Source organism: Panthera pardus, unplaced genomic scaffold, assembly GCF_024362965.1.
Source record: "Panthera pardus isolate Hobbes unplaced genomic scaffold, ASM2436296v1 HiC_scaffold_17, whole genome shotgun sequence".
In the NCBI taxonomy this organism is placed as follows: Eukaryota; Metazoa; Chordata; class Mammalia; order Carnivora; family Felidae; genus Panthera; species Panthera pardus.
In genome coordinates, this window is record NW_026526732.1 from 127,800,374 (window position 1) to 127,813,421 (window position 13,048).

The 13,048-nt window shown below is 45.8% G+C and overlaps 1 long non-coding RNA gene across 1 annotated transcript in view; it reads left to right on the plus strand.

Annotated features, from left to right (window-relative positions):
- The first annotated feature begins 224 nt into the window (after positions 1 to 224).
- Positions 225 to 13,048, plus strand: part of LOC109249432 (uncharacterized) — a 49,194-nt gene continuing 36,370 nt past the window's right edge. The window contains exon 1 of the long non-coding RNA XR_002072559.2: positions 225 to 415. This is a non-coding gene — a long non-coding RNA (uncharacterized LOC109249432). The remainder of the gene's footprint in view (positions 416 to 13,048) is intronic.

Consider the following 13,048-nt stretch of genomic DNA (forward strand, 5'->3'; position numbering starts at 1 on the left):
AAATAACCTCGATGCCCACAGGCGATTGTTCAGTACTTCCCACGCCTGACACTTGTCTTTGAGTAAGTCTGGTGGCGCTCTGGCCGGCCCCACAACAGCGGGACTGTGTCTTGTGATATGAAGAGGTTCTTTTCCTAACCATATATGTCTCCCCAAGAGCACCAATAAATAATGTGGTTGCTCGGCCTGGGTTGTCTTTCCCTAGCTGGCCCAGGAGCCCTCTGGCCCCTGCTCGCGGCTTCTCCTGTTTCAATTTCCATGTGCTCTCCGATTTGTAACTCAAGGAGCTCCCAGGCTTAGGAACAGATGACGAGCTGGCCACTCCTGGCTGTGGCACCTGGGGAAGGGGCGATGGGCAATGACTTGCAGGCATGCTCCCGGCTCCCTGGCCCCGGCTGCCGTGACACACTGCAAGGTGAGCAACGATGTGTGCTGGGGGGTGGGGTTCTCGGGTGCCAAACACAGAGGATGTGGCAAGGTCAAGCAAGTGAGTAATGAGATGGGGAGACGTGGAAGAGTATTTCTCACAATGGAATCTTCCAGACAGTCCTCCCAATACACCCTCATATTCCACCTGCGTCTCCTGCCAGAAGGGGGGCCGCTGAGTGAATACTAGAGCTTGAAGACCTTTCAAACCCATCACATACCAGCTCTTTATTTCACAGATGGAGACACTAAAGCCCAGAGGAGAAAGAACTTGTCCCAAGTCAGGGTAGAGCTGGGGTTTGACCCAGCTTCCTCCCAGAGTTGTTATTCCGCACATGTAAGAGCTCAGGGGCTACCCCTCTGCCCACCCCAGCCCCCCCCCCCCCCGTGTGTGTCCGTACCACGCCCAGGAAGGGGAGTGCACACTGAGACGGGGTGAGGGCGAGCTACAAGATTAAAGGCCGTGGAAATCATGGATTTCGTCCTTCAAGCCTGGTCCCTGTACCCCCAGCTCTAATGACCCATTCCAAAGTGATGGATTTTTCCTTCTGGTTCAAATTGAATCCCCACCCTCTTAGACCTGGGGGAGAGCACAGGCAGAGCTCCAGGTTCGGGCAACTGGGAAGAACACTGTGGGCTCTTCATTGCCTCCAGCTGTTCTTTTATCATTGAGTGCCTGGAGTGGAGGGAGCCAAAAGGGCCATGAGGGCGAAACATGCCATTTGGGAAGTGGCTGGCAATGCTGTTGTTGGTGGCCAAGCGGTTACAGTGACAGCCAGTACATCCCTAGGCTCTGATTTATCCTATCCCTGAGCACTGGAGTGCAAATTTCTGAGAAGGCCCCTACAGGTGACAAAAGCTGAGAGCAGCTTTGGGCTTTGAGGGGCATCTTCCCTCAGAGCTCTGGAATGCAGCGTATTTGTTTATCTCCAGCACAGTTCGTGCCTGCCCACCCTATCCACCTCTGCTTTCTCCTGAGCTCAGCATGCCATTGGCATTTAATAAATGTTAAAAAATAGCAACATGGGAGCCACTGACCTTCACATAAAGGCCTCTGAGACCATTGCCAGAACAGTTCCTCCTTCACGAGGCCAGACAACGATAGCCTGGAAGGGGAAAAGAGAAACATGCCCCCAGCACTGGGGCCACGGACGCCGGGGTCCGGGAGTGGTGTGGAGTTTGCACCCAGGGCTTAGAGGCCACAATATGTGGAACGGGGCCAAATGCTCTCACAGAGATGCCTGGGCTCTCTGCCCTTTGCAAAGCAAGGACGGTGGCTTTGCTCCACCTCACCCTACCCCTCCAGACATTTCTATGCTCTGCAGGCCAATGGGAGTCACGCATGCGTGGTGATCCAACATTTCAGATCCAAGCACTGGATCAAAGCTGGGGCACTTCTGTCCCCCTCTCTACTGTGCCTGTCTGTCCTTCACAAAATCCCTTCCACCATCATTAGGCTGAGACTTCCTTGTCTGGTGGTAAAGGCAGGGGGTACTGGGGTTTTCCAGCCAGTCTGAGTCAGGTTTCGATCTCTTCCTTTTTTTAAAAAAATTATACAACCTTTTCTTTACCCACAAGTCCTGGTCAGTGGAGTCTAGGCAAAGTATTCTTTTTCCACCTGCTCTCTCCCTTCCTCTTTTTCTTCTTCCCTAAAGACTGGAAAAGGTGAATATTGTAGAGGGAGGGATCTGTGTCTACTGAGGGCTTGGAATTAGAAGGCCAGCTTTATGTAATTTATTTAACCTTGCTTTCTAATTGAATTGACAGGCAAGGCCATTGAGATTTGGGGAGAGTAAGTGGGCAGCCAGGGTCAGCAGCTGGCTGGGGGACAAGGTTACATCCCAGCCAATTGTATGGGGGCTCACAATGTCACATGTGTGACTCGCTAGATCCCTTTTCTTCTCAATGACAGTGTTGTAAGAAGAGTGGCCATGGTTAGCCCTGTTTTACAGGTGAGGCAACTGAGGCTCAGCGAAGTTACCTTCCTAAAATTGTCACTTCAGTTTCTGAGCCACTGTCACAGCAACAATGGCTATTTTCCGGGAACCCTGGGCATTATGGATGGCTGGACTGTTGGTGTGACCAGCCACCCCTGTTTGCCCAGGACACTCCCAGTCTCAGCAGTGAAACTGCCATGTCCTGGAAACCCCCTCAGTTTTGGTAGGCCGGACAGGGAGGTCCTCTCACTGACAGCTCTTCCATCATTTACTCTGTCCTCTTGCCTCCCCACGGTGCATCATCTGTCTCTCTTGATCTTGACAGCAACACACTGTTAACTTCCCTTGTTGTCTTGGGAAAGGCAGAGGGGGCTCTGGAGGTGGAGAGCAGGTGCTAGTTCATGGTTTTTTTCCAGGATTACAGGGAGAGACGTAGCACAGTGCTGGGAAGGCAATGAATGCCCATGACATGGCCACTCCTGGCACTAGCTTAATGCGATGCAGACGATGGAAGGATGGAAGGGGCAACCAAGAGTGACAGCAAAACTGGGGACTCTGGTGCAGTGCAAGGGAGCTCTGAGTGGGCCGCCTCTGTTTGCTGAGTTCCTCCTCAGGAAATGCCAGCACTTCCTCCATACCGGGTCCTTGAGGCTGTGACTAGGTCCAAGAGGCAGGCTGCAGGACACGGGTTGCAGTGAGGAAACCCAGGCACAGGGAGGCCAGCAATTGCCTAAGCAAGGATGTGGGGAGCGAGGAGTTGAATCCAAAGCTATGCTCTTAATTGTGGGATGGGGCTGCCTCTTAGTGGGGGAAAAAGGATGGGGAGGAAAGTGCTTAAGAGGGACCTTGAAAAAAGCACATGCAGGAAGAAGCAGACAAAACTGAATCTCTGTGGGAGCCGGGAGTATGAAGAGGGCTCTCTGTGCCATGAGCATTCCCACCTGCCAGGCATTGCTCTGTGCCTTCCCATATATTAACCCCATTTCAAACCTCCCCAGTTCCTGTGAGGTTGCTATCATCATCATCACCATCATCATTTCTAGTTTACAAAAGAGAAGGATGAGGCACAGAGGGGTAAAGTCACTTGCCCAAGGTCACATCTCTAGTAAATGACTTAGCTAGGATTCAAACTTGTCTAATGGTGAAGGGCTAGTGGAGTTTTTTCCCCTCCTCTTCCTCCTAATTTTTTTTAAGTTTATTTATTTATTTTGAGAGAGACAGAGACAGCATGAGCAGGGGAGGGGCAGAGATAGAGGGAGAGATAGAAAATCCCAAGCAGGCTCTGCACTGTCAGCATAGAGCCCGATGCGGGGCTCGAACTCACAAACTGTGAGATTATGACCTAGCTAAAATCCAGTCAGATGCTTAACCGAGTGAGCCACCCAGGCTCCCCTCCTCTTCTTCTTCTTTAAAAATTACACAACATTTTATTATGTACTGGCAAGGTCAGTGGAGTTCAGGCAAAATCTTCTTTTTCAGACAGCTCTCTCTCTTCCTTTTTTATGTTCTTTTCTAAAGGCTGAGAAAGGGTGAATATTTCAGCCCCTCTTCTGTGCTGCCTTTTTTCTGGCTCAGGCCCACCATGGAGCAGGGCTTGCATGTGGGGGTGGGAAGTTGGTGACTGGTAATCCCATGTGTGTGAGTGAATGTGTGTGCGTTCAGATCAAAGTTGCTCCAGGAAAACATTTGGATCCTGGAGCTGGAAGGTCAGCCCCGCCTCGCCTCACCCCTTTGTCGTTCATCTCTAAACCTTCATCAAGCCTTCATGGTTAGTCTGCTTGCAGGAGCACAGGGAAAGTGCCAAACCCTGAGATCACCTGTTGGCTTTGTCCCAACTCGCTGCTCAGGAAAGTAGCCTTTGTGCATCCCCTGCACCTGTGTCTGATGGGAAATGAGGGGTGGGAGGAACACATCAGGAAAGAGCCTGTGCTGGTTGTGGGTTCCATGCCCTAGGGGAAGCTCTTGCTCTGCCCCACCCTTCTGGACAAAGGGGAGTCCTGCCTCACCTCTTCTCAATGTTACCCTTGCAACCACCTCTTCACTCTGGCCCATTACTCCCCTGCCTCCACCTGTTCCCCCTCCCTAAGTCTGCACAGGGCTCGTCCTGGAACCAGTGGAACCAGCCCCGCTGTGAACAGCATAACCATGAATGAACCACACATCAATAGGTTGAAATGGATGAACGACAAAAGCCTGATACCAGCCACAGTTGATGGTCTACCTTGTAATGAAATACAGAATCACCTTCTGCATAGCGGGGAGTCCTGTTTCAAGTAGCTTTCACCCTGGAAGCTCTCTTCCTGCCAATAAGTTAGGTAATTAGATCTATACCAGAGCGATGGAGAGAAGCCATTTCCAGGTAGAATGCATTTTGCAGAGCAACCAGTAAAGAAGAAGAAACTGCCTAAACTGGAGCATTGCATGGGTATCTAGTGATTATGCTTCATAACAATACAGAGAATTAATCTTTACAGCTCATAGTAAGTACTCCATAGAAAGCTTTGAATAAATGAGTAGAAACTCTGTTTTTATATATGAAGTTGGAGCAAGTAGACTGAGAAACAGAATTCTATGTGATCAGAATATCAACGCTGTTACAAAATTGTGATTATTCTAATCTAGACTGACTTGAAAGGTAGAGCAGTTTGAGATACAGAAATAGATCATGAAACCAAGGTAATGAAAGAAAAGAATCAGTCATTGATATACATCACTTTGCGGGAATTGGCTAAAAGCAGGTGCTGTGGATTAGCGCACAGGTTATGTACTGCCCAATGTCAGAATGTACTCTTCACGGTGACTACAATATGCAGGGTGTTTTGCAAGGTTATGGCTCTGGATAAGCATTTTCCCAATCTCTTAGTGAAGGATATTTAGAAAATGAGTAGCAGAACAAAACAGTGCATGTTATTTGGTTTGTCTACACATATATTTATGTTTGTCTTAATAGTTTAACAAATTGTGTATAATTCACTCATGTGGATTCGATCATTAAAATTTTTTTTGATTATGAAATAATTATGGATAGATTTACAGGAAGTTGTGAAACAACGTACAAAGAGGTCCCATGTACCTCCAGTTTTGCCCAGTGGTAACATCTTGCAGAACTAGACAGAATATCAAAATCAGGAAACTGACAATTGTGCAATCCACCAAATGTATTCAGATTTCAGAGGTTTTACATGTAGTCATATATGTGAGTGTGTGTGCTTGTGTGTGTGATAAGATGTGTGTATACTTGTGTGATACACACATACACACACATACACATCTTATACACACATCTAATGTCTTATCACATTAAACAGGTGGTAGATTTTTGTAATCACTACCACAATTAAGGTACAGAACAGGTCCATCCTCAAGGATCTCTCCCATCCCGCTATACCTTCCTCCATCCCTAACACCTAGTAACCACTAATCTGTTCTCCAACTGTATAATTTTGTTATTTCTTTTTTTTAAGTGTTTATTTATTTTTTAAGAGAGAGACAGAGACAGAGCATGAGCAAGGGAGGGGCAGAGTGAAAGGGAAACACGGAATCTGAAGCAGGCTCTAGACTCCAAGCTGTCAACACAGAGCCCAATGCCAGGCTTGAACTCACAGACCGTGAGATCATGACCTGATCCTAAGTCAGACGCTTAACCAACTGAGCCACCCAGGTGCCCCAGTTATTTCAAGAATGTTATATAAATCGATCTTTTTTTTAATGTCTATTATTTTAAAACCAATTCTTTTGCAACAGCGTTCTGGCGTAGGGATTTCTACACAAGTGTTTCTAAGGAAAAGTGGTTGAACTTGAGAGACTCAACTGATAGAGAAGTCAAGAATATGGTAGTTGGAGGGGCGCCTGGGTGGCTCAGTCGGTTAAGCGGCCGACTTCGGCTCAGGTCATGATCTCACGGTCCGTGAGTTCAAGCCCCGTGTCGGGCTCTGTGCTGACAGCCCAGAGCCTGGAGCCTGTTTCAGATTCTGTGTCTCCCTCTCTCTGACCCTCCTCTATTCATGCTCTGTCTCTCTCTGTCTCAAAAATAAAATAAATGTTAAAAAAATTAAAAAAAAAAGAATATGGTAGTTGGAGATACAGGACAGGAAACCAAGAGAGCACTTTTATTTATTAAGCACTTACTGTGTGCCAGATGCTGTTCTAAGGTTTTGTGTGGGCTGCCTGCAGAATGGTACCTGGAGGGGCTGCCTTCTCTTTGGGGTCCTTGCCCTATCCTCACCCAACATACACTCATAGGTCCTTTGTGTACGCACTTCATATTGGGTCACCATCTGCCAGAGAGTAGGAATGTCTCTTCCTACACTGAGAGCTAGGCATCAACCATAGGGTCTCTGGCCACTGAGTTGTTCAGGTTTGAGTTTCCCTCCCCTTGGGTTCTGAGCAAGCTCTGACTGCCCAGGGAGCTGCATGCCATTCCTCTGTTTATGGTCCTTGGATTGTCCTTGCTTCTACCTCCCAGCTGCTAGAACCAAATGCTATCTGGCAGCTGGACACAGGTGGCCTTCACTATTGGCATCATGTCCTGTAGCCACTTGACTGCCTCAAGGTTCTCACCTCTGAAGACCTAGAGAGAAACACACAACCATTCTTGACACCCTCAGCATTTACAGGAATGAAAGATTAATGGAGAGGAACTCATTGTTCTAAATCCCCAGCTGGATATGAGATTTAGGAAATTCCCTTCTTGAGGTTATTAAGTCTCAGTGGGTTGGTGAGTCTAAGTTTCTAGTGACATAACATAATTGGCCTATTATCCAGGAACTTGGGGCTGAATTAGCACAAACTGACATTGAGGGACTTTAGACCCAGGATGGATTATTGGCATGGGTGGTTCTTATGTTGGGAGATCTTTGAAAACAGAAGTGAACAAGGTGGGCCTGAACGGTTGGGTGCCATCTTGTCTGAAGTAAAGGCATAAAGTAAATATTACCTGAGAGCCTTTGTTGCACTTTGATTTTGCAAAATACTTACTATATGTAAGTGGACCTATGGCCTGAGGCAGAGAAGATACAATCTTGGTGTTCCAACTTTGCCTGGACACCAGTGAATATACTACAGCTATTCTGTAGGCCGGATCCTCTGGTATTATACTCCAATGGAGATCTGAGTACTAGATTGGATATTGACAACCATTTTGAAGTCGGGACACTTGTCACTGTTTGATTAGCCCTGTGGATAAGTACCTCATGTTGGCTAGCATTAATATTTTATTTATTAAGGCAAATAATACTTGATCGTGTTGTGAATTGCAACAGGAGATAGTCTGCATTTAACCATCCTTTCTATGTTAGAATCTGAGGCCATGAAGCTGGAAGTCACAAAATCTGGTATTTGAGTTCACAACTCATATACGGAGAGAAATGGTGCCACTGCGCACGTTAAAAACCATGTGATCACTTTCACACCAAATGGTAGGCACTTTGGTGACTTTGGACATTTACTGGTGACTCATTAAACTATTGGTCTTCAATCCTTTGCCTTGGAAACCCCCTCTTTCTCGGGGCCCTCCTTATTGTAGTTAAAATAGCTTAAAGTCCTTGTGAATCCTTCAAGGGCAAAAATGGATGGATTCCCTCTAGAGTAGATTCCAAATCAAAGCAAACAACATTAAAGCGAAGTCCAAAGCATTTTGATCAGAAATGAAATGTTGAGGAATATTTTGTTTATAAATAAAAGCTCTGTGATGCATTGGCAGTGTGGTTTATCTGTAAAGAGAAGTCCTTGGATTTATAACTCAGACTCACTGTGCACCCCTTTTATTTCATGGCAAGTGTCTTTCTGGCAAGAAGTACATTAAAGACTCCCATCTCTTATTTACAATCCTAAGATCCAGAAAGCTATGAAAACCAAAAGCATTTTGTATACCTAATACCACTTGCCAACAAAATCTGACCTGAACTGACTTGAAACTATTAATAGGCTTTATTTATCTCCCTTATCATGAATCTTCATGTTTCATTGCAGAAATATTGTTTGCATATGGGGCAGTGCTCCTCTGTGAGTGTTGTTATACAATATGGGGTATATACACCCCATTATCTTTCTAAAAATCGGAAAAATTCTGAATTCTGTAACACAGCTGCCCCAGCGGTTTTAGATAAGGGATTGTGGACTTGCAGCACAATCATTTTTTTTCTTTTTTTTTTTTCCATGCTACACAAATATCAGATCCTGTTTTTGATAGGTGATGGGACCCAACCAGATGGCCGAGCTTGTCAGGCTTCTAGTCCCTGTCACTGACAAAGTCTAAGGCAACATGATCCTATGTTAAACCCCAGGGCTCCAGCGCTTCCTCTGCCTTCCTCTGCCCTGCCCAGAGTTCAAGTACTGGCAGCATTGCCTTTAGGCTGGCAGGACACAGAGGTGGCTGCAGCACTGTGAGCCTGCATTTCCAGGGGGCCTTTTCCAGCCCCTCCCACAGCTTCTCCATCTGGAGGCAGGGAGTGGGTGGCGAGTGGCAGGCTCACTGCTGCCAAGGCTTTCCCTGGAGTGCGTGAGACCTTAATGGTAAACCCACAGAGCCACTCATTCATTGATTTGTCAATGCATTCATTAACTCAGTTAACATTGTGCACCTTTCGTGAGCTAGGTGTATTTTATTGAGATCCTTGTACAAAGTGAGAGAGAGAGACAGAGAGAGAGAGAGAGAAAGTGAAGCTTGGACTCAATTAAGATTTTCTTAGGCAATGTTTCATAGAATCCAAGAGGTTCTATTAAATCTTTATTAAATCTGTTAATGGGTTTTAGAGGAAAAAGATTTCCATGACCAAGTAAGTCTAGAAAGTGATGAACTAAGCAGAGTGAAACAGGTTTCTGTAAAGTAATGTGTGTGCTAAACATCCCAAAGGGGGCATTAGCATTGACCAAGGAATGCTATGTATTTCCCAGCTCACGTTATTTTTGCATTCCATGGAGGTGTAGGAGGAATTCTGTAGGTGACAGAGCCGAATGACTCCATGAAGCAATGTGAAAAGTTTCCACCATGCTCTGTCTCTGCCATTGTGCCTCTTCCAACTACTCTGAAACAATAAAAAAGTGCAGGTGGCCACCTGGGCTAGCGTTGCAAAGGAATGCTCTTCTGGGATCGTATGATCTTGAAAAGTAATAGTCCTCTGAGAGCAACTTCCAACTGAATCTCTTTGAACTTTTTAAAATTCCCTGGACAGCTTGCCTTCCATGGTATTGAACAACACAGCACAAAAAACCATTATTGCTCCCTGACCTGTTAGCATTTTAGGAACCAAGATTTCTCATGATCCAAGGCTAAATGGAGGAGGACAGAAGGAGTCCTGTGTTCATGACTGGTCTTACAGTTAACATCTATCCTAGGAAAACCGACAAACGTGCACCCGTGTAGTATTTTAGGAGATTCTCCACAGTTAAAATGTTAGTTTTACTGATGGAGTTAGAACAAAAATTTATGATAATGCATGGGACAACCTTTTGTCAGAGATAAGGTGTATGTAGTCTTGAGTAGGATGGGAGTAGATTAGATTCTTTAGTGTTTTCTTTCTTTCTTTCTTTCTTTCTTTCTTTCTTTCTTTCTTTCTTTCTTTCTTTCCTTCTTTCTTTCTAAATATTTATTTATTTATTTTGAGAAAGAGTGAATGTAAGAGGGGCAGAGAGAGAACCCCAAGCATACTCCATGCTCTCCGCATGGAGCCTGATGCAGGGCTCAAACTCATGAACTATGAGATCATGACCTGAGCCAAAATCAAGAGTCAGATGCTTAACCCACCGAGCCACCCAGGCATCCCAGCATTTATTTCCGAATTGAACTTGGGTTTTTTTACCATGTTTGTGATTGTAGCTGTTGTTTTACTTATTTCTGCCACTGACTTGCTCTCTGATGGGAATTATGTCACTTTATTTCTGTTTGATTTTATGGTGCCTTAGTTTCTCCAGAGGAAAATGAGGATTTGTGAGTATTTATGGAGAAATCCCTGTGAAATTGGGAATACTCGTAGAGTGGAAAATTGTAGCTAGTATGAAATGACTTTTTTTTTTTTTTCAGGGATCACTGTGTAGTAGAGCACTCAATAAAAATGTGGCAGGAATGTAAGAATGCTGGTCCACTAGGGCCAGCCTCTTCTGTCTCCTCACCTAGTGAATCTCTCAGTGGTCAATGGAGATTTGTAGCACTTGTTGAGTACATAAATAATTGCTTAATGACCCTCAGAAGGAAGGAAGGAAGGAAGGAAGGAAGGAAGGAAGGAAGGAAGGAAGAAAAGAAGAAAGGAAAGAGGAGAGGAAAGAGGAGAGGAAGGAAGGAACAATGGAGGAAACCATCTTCTGAGCTAGCAGGTAACAGAGTGTCACCGTTATTCTTTTCTCATCATGGAATTCAGGAGACACGTGAACTTTTTCCTTCACAATTCTTTCCAAATATTATGAAATATATTTCAATACTATGAAATATTATTTGATCAGGACTTTCGTTGGTTCACTACATTTTATAAGAATATACATTTCCCATTTTTATTCTTTGTGTCCCCGAAAACCTGTGTCCTTTAGTAGTGAGGTCAGCCCCCATTTGGCCTGTGGGTTAACTGACTTGATCTGCACACTACTAATATTTAAATCACTTGATCCTTTCGAAATAGTCTATGCAAACCCAAGTGACCTCAGCGCAGCAGACATTTTTCTTCTCTAATTGTAAGAGAGCCAAGTTCACTCTGTTCCTGGACTCTCCGCCTCACATTGCCCCGCATTTCCTTCTCCTTGAGGGGCCATGGCATGGAAGTCAAGGATTTGTGGTCCACAAAAAAGAACACCACACCTAGAGCCAGGAGACGAGAGGTTGAATGCCACCCTAGCTACTCACTCATCCTTCATGGGGTCTTGGGCAAATCTCTCTGCTTTTCTAGCCTTACATTACCCCACAGGACTGTCCTGGAACGCAATAAGCTCAGTGTGGCATGCTTTGCTTTTCCCTGGTAGAATGCCACAGAAAGCCCAGGGCAGGGGCAAGTGGTTCTAGGTCTACACTGTGGCCACACACACCCCCAGTCTCTAGGAGTTCCCAACCGTCTGGGGCTGAGGATGCATCTCTGAGCAGCCTGAGCCGACTAGAGCCCACATCTTTTGCCACAACCCCCGCTTTAACGGAGGGGAAAAAAAAGTATTGCCACCTAGGCGTCTTTTGATTGGTTAATAATAATAACTCCAAACCCACTATTCTGGGAGCCGCGAGATCTAGGTTCTGGACTGGAGTCTGAAGTATGTTAGTCCCAGTTCTCTGCATTTCATTTTCTCTATCTGTAACCTCAGGAAGGTGGACCTAGTCATCTTTAACACTGAGTTCTTCCACATCTCCTAAGCACTGTTTTTAATACTTATTGTGTAATAACAGTACAGGTACAATTTGCAATGCCCATTTTCCAGAATAAGAAACTGAGTCTCCGACTGATTCACAGAGGCAATAAACAGCGGATCCCATTTTTAGCCAGGAAGTCAGACTTGAGGCTGCTGAGTACCGACTTCACTGCCTCCTTTAAGTGATTTTTGGGGCAGATTTACCCCCCCCCCCATCAGGGACTCCTCACCCCTGGGCTTTTGGGATACAAAATAATGAACCCACTTCTCAGGGAACTTCCTGAGAAGTTTTCTGAGAATTGTTGTTTCTGCATTTACTTAATTAATCAGGTGCCCCAGGCCTCATGATGGGATGTGCCTGGTCCTTTTCTGGTCTTCGCCAGTTAGCTCTAAAAGTCCTTGAACACATATTGGTATAAAAAGGCAACCTTTTATCTCCGGTTTGTTGTGTTTTTCCTTTAATTTCTGAGCATAACAATGAGTGTAATTAAAGACAAAGATACTGGTTTTATAAACCACCAGCTTATGAGCCATTCTGCTGTGGTCCTGTTGCGTCTGATAAAGACTTCATCATTTGAACAACCAAATCTGGGCATTTCAAGAGATAGACGTACCAGACAGCTATTCAGAGCTGAGTTGTTTTGCAAGGAGAGGCTGGATCCTTTGAAGCCAGAGTGCCCAATTCTGCTTTCTGAGGTGTGTGCACGGTTCCTCTAAATGCCAGCTTTGTGTGCATATCTGAGGGCTGGGAAGAAGATGTGACGCTGGTGATGAGGGCGTGCCTTGTGCTCCCAAAGCTGAGCTATTTTCCTGTCCCTGCCCACACCAGGTCCTTTCCTCCTCTGCGGGATCCCCGTGTGCTCACCTAGAGATAAGGCAGCACCGATGTTTCCCCGGAGGCTAAAAGACCACCTTGTCTGTACTCCTGGCAGCCTGCAGGCTGGTGACTGGACCTGCTTGGCCCCCAGTCCCACCCTGGGTGCCCAGCTTCTCCTATTTCAAAAGAAACCCTTGCTTGAATAAAGCCCAGGAGGAAATGAGTTCAGAAGGAGGGAGGTGTCTCATTTCCAGAAAAGGCTTTAGATTCAGACTCTGACCTCACCTGTCCGTCCACCTGCAAAGGGCCCATTGAAATCAAGGCATCCTAGACCTTGGCCCAGCCTCTGAGTCACTAGGAAACTCTTTCCTTGTCTTCACTCCTGGCCCTGGGTACTTTTTGTAGGGAGAGCTTTCTCTTGCTGTTTCCAAGCTAAAACATCTTTTTCTTATACTCTCTGTCTTTCTGTAGCAGGAAAAGACTCCAGATCGCAATGACATGATTTATATTGGTTCCCAGTCAGGCATCAGGAACTTCTGAGTGGAGG